The sequence below is a fragment of the Lacerta agilis genome, chromosome Z (assembly GCF_009819535.1).
Source record: "Lacerta agilis isolate rLacAgi1 chromosome Z, rLacAgi1.pri, whole genome shotgun sequence".
NCBI classification, from domain to species: Eukaryota; Metazoa; Chordata; class Lepidosauria; order Squamata; family Lacertidae; genus Lacerta; species Lacerta agilis.
In genome coordinates, this window is record NC_046331.1 from 23,438,613 (window position 1) to 23,449,090 (window position 10,478).

Genomic DNA, 10,478 nt, shown 5'->3' on the forward strand with positions numbered 1-10,478 from the left:
GCCACTCACCTTTGTTGGAACAACATTCGTTTACCATTTTGGTGCCAGTAAAATCTGAGCAGCGGTGGTGGCATACAAGCAACAGACTCACTTGATTCTTTGGGATTTCAGATATTATTATGCCCAGGAGAAACAACTCTGGGCTTTTAGGGAAAGATCTTTAAACATTTGTTTAAGCTTGTTATAAATACACTCCCAATATTCTTTAATCACACTGCAAGACCACCCAGAGGCTGGTGAGGAAGGAAAACCTGCTGGGTGTGTGGGTAAAGGGAAAATAAATGGAATAGCAGGCTCCCCCGCTTCCCATTTATTTCCTACCCCACCCTACCCCGTGTAAGGTCGTAAGTGGCAGACCCACCGTACTAGACCAGTTTGTATAACAAATTAGATCCTCCTGTCAGTTTTGATGTTCATGACTGTGTACTGGAATTTACTTTTGGTTAGTATTAATATACATGTCACACAGTGATATAGGTAATTTCTGACAAATATAGTTGGCATCCATGAATTTAGGTAGAACCCAGTAATCAGAAGGAGGAAAAAATATGCTGCAGAGTTTAAAAGCACAGATGAATATCTGAATCTAGAAAAGCAAGGTTTTCATGAGTATAGTTAACTAGTTGCTGCTAAACGGATTTTGACTTAAAAACATGACCACTTTTCTAGACCACAATACTGTCTTGCCATGTACGTTTTGTTTGGACTCTGTAAATTAACAATGCAATAGGTACTTTACATCTTTTCATTTAAAAAATGAAAATTGGGTGATAGTTAATAAATGATTCTGAAAAAGGTTTAACAAATGTTAACAAATATTAGATCCTGAGGCTGCCATGGTACAATATACAGCACTGATTTTACACACGCTGAATAAATAAGCAAATGGGTAACCTCAACTCTACTGGTACAAATACTAACAGGTACAGCATAATAAATATGCAATCTTTTTTGTCTTAGTTTACAGCAACTAACTTATTCAGTATTGTGCTGGAAGATCATTTTCCAACTATGTAGAACATATCACTATGTGGGCAACCTTCCAGCCACCCGTTTTATGCTGCTGTATAGTACAGAAAAACCAATGATGGAACAACGTTTGTCCTGTAAATTTAATTTGATATTGACAGTTATTGTCTGTACAAACTAAAACATATATGGTTGAAACTGTTCATTATATTTGCTATTTCTGCTTCACTGATCTGTTAAAAAGTTTTGAGCTGATTGATCCGGCTGTGTCTTCCATTGTAAATATTGTTACATCATTTTTCATGGTAAAATGCAGCACATTTGCAATTTTGGGAGACTGGCTTGAAGCTCTGTATAGTGTTTATATTTATCTGAATTGGCTTTCCATAGAGCTACTCGCAGTAAATGTGTTCATGGTAGTGTTGGTGCAGTTGAGTCTTTATTTAAAATAGCTTGCTAGCTAAAGTAGTGCTTTTCTGTATATGGTACATTCATTCAACTTTTAAGAGTGGATTTAAGTTTTAGTATCCTCTACATGCAAATTACCTGGATCTGTTCAGCCAAAAACTATTATGGCTCATTTAAAATGCTGCAAGAATACTTAGTGTGGCTCAAAGCCTTCATTAGCCGATGGCACTGATCAATTCATTGTAGTTGTGGGTTTTTAATCTGGTTTTTAAATGGAGCATGTGTAGGGCTGTTGAGAGCTGATACCAGTGTTGTAAGCCATTAATGTACAGCACTTGCTTCATTCACAGGAGTGGCCTTTTGATGTGGACAATGTAATATTCATGAAAGTATTGTGGCCAGTCCCCTAATCTCAAGACACACTTCTGAAATCAGGAAATGCAATAGTTGTTCTTGCTAAGATACTGGAATCCCCAGTTCATGAGTTTCATTACTCACAAAATTGACTACTCTCTTCAAGAAAACTGCTTTTAAAGAAGCATATGAACTTATCCTTGGTTAAGAAAAATAATTTATCTTCAGTTGTTCTGCCAGTTTTGAAACACTAGAATATTAATATCAGTCAGAAGCAGGAGTTGACTCAAACATTTAACTTTTGTAAAACTCATACTTCAGAAATAGCTCACAATCCCTGTAGTTTTTATTGGTTGAAGACATTTAGGCTCTTAATACAGTTAAATCACTAGAGGTGTAAGTTGCTGCTGGACCAAAATATGCTGCTTTCCTTCACTAGATATGCCCACGTGTGTTACTACAGGTCATCTGGAAGGCTTTCAACCTAATCCCATGCAGAATTAGACACACCTAAGGCCATGAAAATCAATGGGCTTTTCTAGGTCCCAACGTTTCTTGGCTGTTGGTGTATAAAGGGAGCAGGCAAGATTGAGCAAATAGACAACAATGGTTTCTGGTTACAGTTATAATGTACTGCATGAATCCCCCTACTATTGTTCTCATGTGAGGTGTTTTAGATGGGAATGGGACAGAAGCTTTATGGAAAAGGTGTAGAAGACTTTAAGGTTCAGGGTTCAGGATCTCCCTCACCAGAGCCATATAATTCAGGTTCCTCTCACTATTCCACAACCTTATTGTGAAGCTCACTGACTACAGCTTGTCATTCCAGTTTCTCAAAACTAGAAGCTGCTGATCAGAAAGAAATATTTGGAGTGCATGTTAACATTCTGTTTTCTAGCACAAATGGAGGTTCCCTCTCCCTATTCTTCCCTCCTGCCCCACCCTGGGGTGAGCATTATTGAGCGAGGGATTCTTTTGTCTTACTGCTAATGCATTAGGCATACTTAGGGGCAACCTGCCACTCTCATTAAGAAGTGACCAGCAGAATCGCCTAAGTTTATAGTCTAGCTAGCAGATAAAAAAACCAATTTTTATAAATAAAAATAAACTATTGTTGAGGCATGATTTTAAGGTGCTATTGAAATTAAAAAGTGGTTTTTAAAAATAATAATGAACAAATGAATGAAATTGCTCTCTCTTGATCAAAAACATACAAGCCCTCCTGGTCTCTTCTCTGAAGATAAAAATCGCAACTGGCAACACAGTCACTCTGTGTTCTGCATGCTTTTTGGATGAACAGATTGCCCCATCCAGCTCCCCTTTCTCTGGGCCTCATGTTATAGCAGGCAGCATATGTTAAGAAGAAAAGAAAACACAACTCCCTGCTACATGGCAGCAAGTCATACCAGCAGTAAATAAACAAGGCACATTATCCAAACACGGTCAGGGCTGTTGCAACATTTTTTTTAACATAATAACTACTTAAAAGAGGCCTCTGCTGTGAAAGACCTCATTGGACCTAGACACTGGTAAATGCTTGCGCTGGTAGTTTGGCTCAGAACTCAGCAGCTCTGACCGAGCTAGTAGGCAAAACCGTCAGCACTGAAACGCCCCACAGGACCCTCTCTTCCAGGGCTGATCAACAACTTGGCTAAAACAACAAGGCACTTAAGCTGCTTGCTGACTGGGAAACGTTATTGTTCTGCAATAGCGGGGAGGTTTGAATTTAGCTGCTTGGTGAAGAGAAAGAAGAGTTTGGATTTGAGTTTAAAGCAGCTAGTAATTAAACCTGGTGTTTTCCATCCGTGATGTTCAAACTGCTCTGAAGAAGCCTGGGCTCTTAGGAAGGATTGCTCCAGGAGAATTTCAGGAATAACCAATACATTTATCTGAAAAGGAACATTTTGCTTGGCTGCTTGTACCAATTTTGCAGCTGCAGAGGAGTGTTGTGTTTATTCCTGTGTTTACACAGCAGAGGAGTGAAAGCTGGTCCATATTCTGCATAAGCTGAAATATATGGGACAAGACCTGACTTTCTGATACCTGGGCCCAGTAAATCACTGTCCCTATTTTCTCTTCTGGGAAGAGAATATGGATGTGTATTGAAAAATATTGGCATGCATACCATAATGCTAGAGGTTTCCATTCTGGCTCCTAGCTCTCTAGAAGTTAATATACCCAGTACAATATACACTCAATGCTAGCCTGTATCGCAAAGCTGAATTGGGTGGAGGCAATTTACTACAGAGAAGGAACAACAACAGAGTAAGTGCTTCACCCAGGGGTGACTAACCGCCCAGATTGTGGGCTTTGCCTAGCCTCTGAAGCACATTTTCCCCCAGACCTGCAAGATCCAAAACAATTAAAACAAAAACATAGTGCTTGGGTGAGTGGAACCTGGCAGCTGATTCCATGCCATCAGATTGTGATCCTCAACATGTGGCCCTCTAAGCCTCTCTCTGTAGCTCTCAGAACTCCAGCGCCAACCGCTCTCCCCAATGAAACAACTCTACTGTCCAATGGTAAAATATACATTATTTTGACCCACTTTCACATCCGGTCCTGCCCACCACTGGCATGTGGCCTCTGGAAGGTTGCCCAGTAAAGAATGTGGCCCTAGGGATGATAAAGGTACCCAACCCTTGATTTGAGTGGAGAGGGATTTATAACCCATCTTTGGGAGGATATGTTCTCTCTCTCTCTCTCTCTCTCTCTCTCTCTCTCTCTCTCTCTGTGTGTGTGTGTGTGTGTGTGAGAGAGAGAGAGAGAGAGATGACCATACCCACTGCTGATATATATGCCCCCCAGAGGGTAAACTAAAGATGAACTAAACCAAAGGGTCAACCAAACGGCCACCATCTCGTGACGCGTTTCAGATGTATATTTGCAAAGATTCTCCTAGGCCCATCAGCATTTTCCATGTTGATTTTGTTAGGGGGGGCACTAGGTTTACTAGGGTCTCTAGTGCCTGCTGCTTTTTAACTGGAGCTTCAAGGGATTGAACTTGGGGGCTTTCTGCATGCAGAGCTTGTGCTTTGCTGCTGAACTTTGGTCTTTCTCCAAATGCACAGCAGCAGTGAGCCCCTGGTAGACACCCTAGGGTTCTACAGCAGGCCAAGGCAACATGGGATGTTTTCCCTGAAGGTATTATACTGGAAACTTGCCATTCTGTAGCATCATGTGTAGGTTGCTGGGCAAGTTTGCCCAGTCACCTGTGCAGGGACTGTCATATTTCTACATAAACCTTTTTCCAACTGTGGCCAACATGTCTTCCTGCTTAAGCACCCACAGAATCTTTGGTGAGGGAGGAGGATGGGGAGAAAACCAATGGGTACCACCTCTGGCTCCACTCTTGGCTGCCCCAACGGGTCCCCAGCAGCCGGCACTGAGTTGCAACATGCGGTGCTCAGGTTTGCTGTTAAGATGGGGAATGCCGAAACCGAAACATAGGGCCCAAGACTGCACACTTGAGTTTGTGACAGAGGTAGGACTTGGGCCCAGGCTTTCCAGCACATGGTGGTTCGCTTCCTCAGTCTGTGGGACTAAAATGTATACCTTACGCTATATCAAAAATATTGTGCAAAGTGTCTCTTGGTACCATTGCAGGATAGGAAGAGCTTTTTCAACTTTGCTAGAGTGTTGATCCGTCTAGCTCAGCAGTGGCTTTTCCTGGTCTTGGACAGAAGTATGTCTTTCCAAGTGCTACCTGGAATTTGCACCTGGGACCTTCTGCATGCTTCCCCTGCCCTTGCAAGACATAGGGCTCTGCTCTCTGGCTCTGTTCCTCTGCCTACTTTCTGGATGGGAGTGGAAAAGAGAAACCGTAAAAGCATCATCTTGCCTGAAGGCTCCTCTCCTAATAACAAAATTATTTCCACTGTTACTGAAAGAAGCAAACTCTTTGAAAAGCTGCCATTTGGAAGAAAAGAGTTCTCTGTGTTGCACATTTTTGTGAAGGGGGAGAAAGACTCTGTAATTTTTATATCTTCCTGAGATTTTCTTCAGAGCCATTAAAAATAGATAGTAGTGGCAAGATGGTCAAAATAACACCCTCAAAGGTTATTTTCAATTGACTAATAATATCTCCCTTTTAAAGAAATATCTAAATATATCTAAATATACTGTCCACTATGATAATAAAAATGATGGTGGACTAGAATGCCTTATTGCATTTTGTGTATATTTTGAAATCACCTTTGGTTCAGCAACAGTGTCCTGAATTCATTTGTAACTGTATTAGAATAATAGTGTATGTAATAAGGTGGGCCAGATATTTATCTTGCAACCTTCCTCTAAATATTTTTTACATGGAAAGAACAAACATTGCTGATGTTTATCTCATCTTCTTATTGGCCAATATATACTGTAATGTGCTCTTAGCAAAATTGGATTATTAATGTGAATTAGTTGCTCCTTTGGAAATTTCTCAAGGTTCTTCACACTATGCTTGTGGTTATAAAACCAGGGATGATAGTTACTGTAAAATCATTCACATTCTTACATATAATGAAAAGGCCCAAACATATGTTTGTAACTGTATGCATACTGTGATTGGCTGGATAGTGATGAAAATACTCAGTGGCAAACTGGCAGCTGTTTGCCTTTTGAAGATATGATATAATGTAATGATGAATGTGCCACTGTTGTGATTTTTTTTTAAGTCGATCAACCATGCTTTGATGTTGCATGATTAAATTAACTAATGGCCAAAAATATAGCTGAGATTTAGACTACTGAGTATATTTGGACATTTATACTTGTACTGTAGGAAAAGGGGCATGGGCCTGGCAACCACAATTTTTGGCCGCTGAAGCCAGGCCAAAAAACTATGCAGCCCTGTTTAAAATACTCAGAATGTGTTTGCCAAGGAATGCCAACCTAGGTGTTTCAGTGGCTCTCTTTAGCATTCATACCATGGGCCTTGGTCTGGAGGCCTGCTTTATAACAGCTATAAGAGCTTTATGTGCGCAGGCAGAACAGCTGAATGAGACCCAGTGTGGTGCAGTGGTTAGCGTTGCAGACAAGGACCTGGGAGACTAGAGTTCAAATCCCCACTCAGCCATAAAGCTCACTAGGTAACCTTGGGCCAGTCACTGCCTCTCAGCCTGACTTACTTAACCAAGATGATAAAGGGTCAAGTCTTATGAGGAATGGTTGAGGGAGTTGCGTAAGCTTAGCCTGAAGAGGAGGAGACTGAGAGGAGATACAACAGCTGTCTTCAAATATCTACAGGTCTGTCACTCAAACCAGTGGATTCAAGTTACAAGAACTTTCTGAAGCTAAGAACTGTTTGACAGTGGACAGGACACCCTCAGATGGTGGTGAACTCTCCTTCATTGGAGGGTAATCAGGAGTTTGGGATAGAGAACGTCAACATATTTTCCTGTTGATTTTCCATAACCTCTTGGAATTTCTGCCTGCTGCACATACACCTTCCTTTCCCCCCAGTGCCATTTGTAAGCCATGCAAAGAACCTGGTTTTTGTGGATTGTGAACCAGTTACATTACTTGTAGGTCATCAATGGATCGTAGGCAGACAATGCTGCATGCTGTTCAAGACCAGGCATGGTATTTCAGACTGCGTGGTGGGGGTTCGCCATCAAAAGTTAGTTCAGATCTGCAACAACTGAAGTTTAGATGCCTGTTGCTTGGGTAGATTCAAGATTCAATATTTAAAAAGCAAGTAGTATATTATTCTAAGGGCAATTGTTGTGGCATCTTTTTTTTTTTTATAAGAATTTATTGGTTTTAAATTGTTGTGGCATCTTAATAACTATAGCAATGTTACTGGCATAGGTCAAACAGATGCTTTTCAAGCCTTTGAAATGAATATACAGTGGTGGTGTTGTTCAGTCGTTCAGTCGTGTCCGACTCTTCGTGACCCCATGGACCAGAGCACACCAGGCACCCCTATCCTCCACTGCCTCCCGCATTTTGGCCAAACTCATGCCAGTCGCTTTGACTGTCCAACCATCTCATCCTCTGTCGTCCCCTTCTCCTTGTGCCCTTCATCTTTCCCAACATCAGGGTCTTTTCCAGAGAGTCTTCTCTGGTACTTTGGGTTGCAAACTTAATTTGTTCTGGAGGTCCCTTCTTAACCCGAAACCGTTCTTAACCTGAGGCGTGCTTTCGCTAATGGGGCCTCCCACTGCTGCCTCGCTGCTGGTGCGCAATTTCCGTTCTCATCCTGGGGCAAAGTTCTCAACCTGAGGTACTACTTCCAGGTTAGCGGAGTTTGTAACCCGAAGTGTTTGTAACCCAAGGTACCACTGTATTAATGTTCATAGCACCTGCATCCACCTGCAATAGCCCCCCTATCCCCTGCTTGGGTGGGAAAGCAATTAGCCTCCTCTCCAGTCCCCTCAATATGTCACTGCTATGGTCAACAATCAGAACAAAACCCAAGAGCCCAAACAGACCGGATGACAGCCCTGGGGAAAGTTTGTCATATGCTGTGCACATCCTCATAGTTACCCACAATATCAGAGTAGCTAAACTGGGCTGCTTGGAGCTATGGGTTCTATTTTGGGCTGGGCTTATCTTGTACTGCATAGCCAAGGGCATGCTATGCTATGGGAGTGGCTGTGGCTCAGTGGTAGAGCATTTGTTATACATGCAGAAGGTCCAAAGTTCAATCCCCAGCATCTCCAGGCAAGGCTGGGAAGGACTGTTGCCTAAAGCCCTTGACGAGTGACTGCCAGACAGTGTTGGCCAGTGGTTCTCCAAGGGTGTGGTTGGTGTGCCACAATGGTGTGGCAGGAGAGGATTGCAAGTGTGGCAGGAAGATTCAAGGACCAATCAAAGAAATGTTTAAACATTTCATTTGTGTCGACGAGAAGATCCCTAATACAGAAAAGAGTAATACGGTAATTTTCCTTTTAACGTTTTTAGAAAGAAAAATGCATTTGTGCGAGGATACTAAGCTGCAACCTAAAAATCGTTCTCCGCCCCAAGCTCCAAGTGGTACCTCAAGGTTCCTTTGCCTCATTTTGCTGCAGGCCTGACCAGGACTTGGCTCCTCTCCTGGCCAAATGGATGCCATAAGACGAGGCCTAACACCAGCACTCTCAAGTAGCTGCCAGGCCTTGATGCCCCGTTAGAGGCTACTGCTGATGCTCTGGAACCCACTTTGGAAAAACATCTCAGTGGCTTGGTCACCTTTTGGAAGCAAAAAAGCCAGAACTATTATTCTATGATTCATATTATATGTAAAAGAAACCCTGATATAAATTGCAGTCAAGTTACGGTGATGTTCTCACCACAGTCTTCTGCAGTCTGAAGCATGTGGCTGAAGAACGGGGAATCTTTTTCAGCCTGAAGGCTTCCCTTTTGGCAAATATAAAATTTACCTTTGTTCAGTAGGCTAATTTCTACACGCATTCCCACAACTCTCTCTTTCCCCAACCAGGCAAGCAAGAGGCATTGCCAGAATTCAAGGATACATTCCAGGCAGGCAAAAACACAAAAGGAGGGTATGTGGCCTGGGGGAATCCCGGGGGCCAGATAGAGCAGTCTAGCGGGCCACATTTGGCCCAGGGTCTGAGGTTCCTCACCCTTGATGTACTTAATACTCCTACAGTCTTCTCAGTGGTATGCCCTGGCATCTGCAGACCAGCCTGAGAAAGGCTCCTGTCTGAATGAAACCCTGCGGAGTTGTGGCAACTCAGTGTATTAATAATGAGGTGAAGAAGGAAGGGGAGATTCAATGTATATCCCACCCTTCCTCCTGAAGCAGCTCAGGGTGGCAGATACAGCAACAATAAATGGTTAAAAAGAAACCCAGCAACCTAGAAACAGTTTGGAAAGATTAAAACACACACACACACACACACACACACAGTTTAAAATGTTCTGAAAACATGGTAAAAACATTCTCAGCCAGTGATCTCAAGGTTGCCAGGAACAGTGTCTTTCAGCCATCAAATGCCTTGGTAAACAGGAATGTTTTTAAATTCCTCCTGAAAGTCAATAATGAGGGAGACAGACCAGGGAGGGCATTCCACAAACAGGGAACCACCACTGAGAATTAGCATTGCCAGGTCAGGAGTATTCAAGACCCTGAGATTTCAGGGCCCAAACCTGAAACCTGGGGTAGTTTCTGGTGATGTCATGGGGCGGACCCTGGAGTTAATTGGGAGGGAACCAGGGTGAGGCAGACACCATGCACCCAAAGTAACTATGCTATAATTTGCGTTTGGATTGAAGCTTGCAAATTGTAGGTGCAATCTTCTTTATACATCATCATCAATTGGCCCCTTTGCTCCCCTGCCCTCCACCTGCCACCTGGAGGGGCCAGGCAAACCTGAAGACTTTAGGTCTGGCCTTGAGGTCTGGCAATCCACCAACAAGCCCTTGCCACCAATTGTAGTCCTTGATGGCTGATATCAACCAGGGGTGGGCTGCCTGCCCTCAGCTCTTTGTTGCTCTCCCTGTAATGTGTCTAGCGCCACCCACCTTTTCCCTCTGCCCAGCTGATCAACCTTTGCTGAGTAATGGGGAGAAGATCGCTGCTCCCACAACCACTCAGAGCAGTGCAGCAACCGTGATCTTGTATACACTGGAAGTGTTGCGGTGGGAGAGGAAGGGAGGGGAGGGGGGGAGGCATTACCCATTTTAATGCATGAAAGTTGTGCAGTGTGCATATTAATTAATTAATTAATTAATTACATTTATAGCCAATCTTTTTCTCCAAGGATCTCAATATGGCTTATTGTTCTCCCTCTGTTCATTTAATCCCCACAACAACC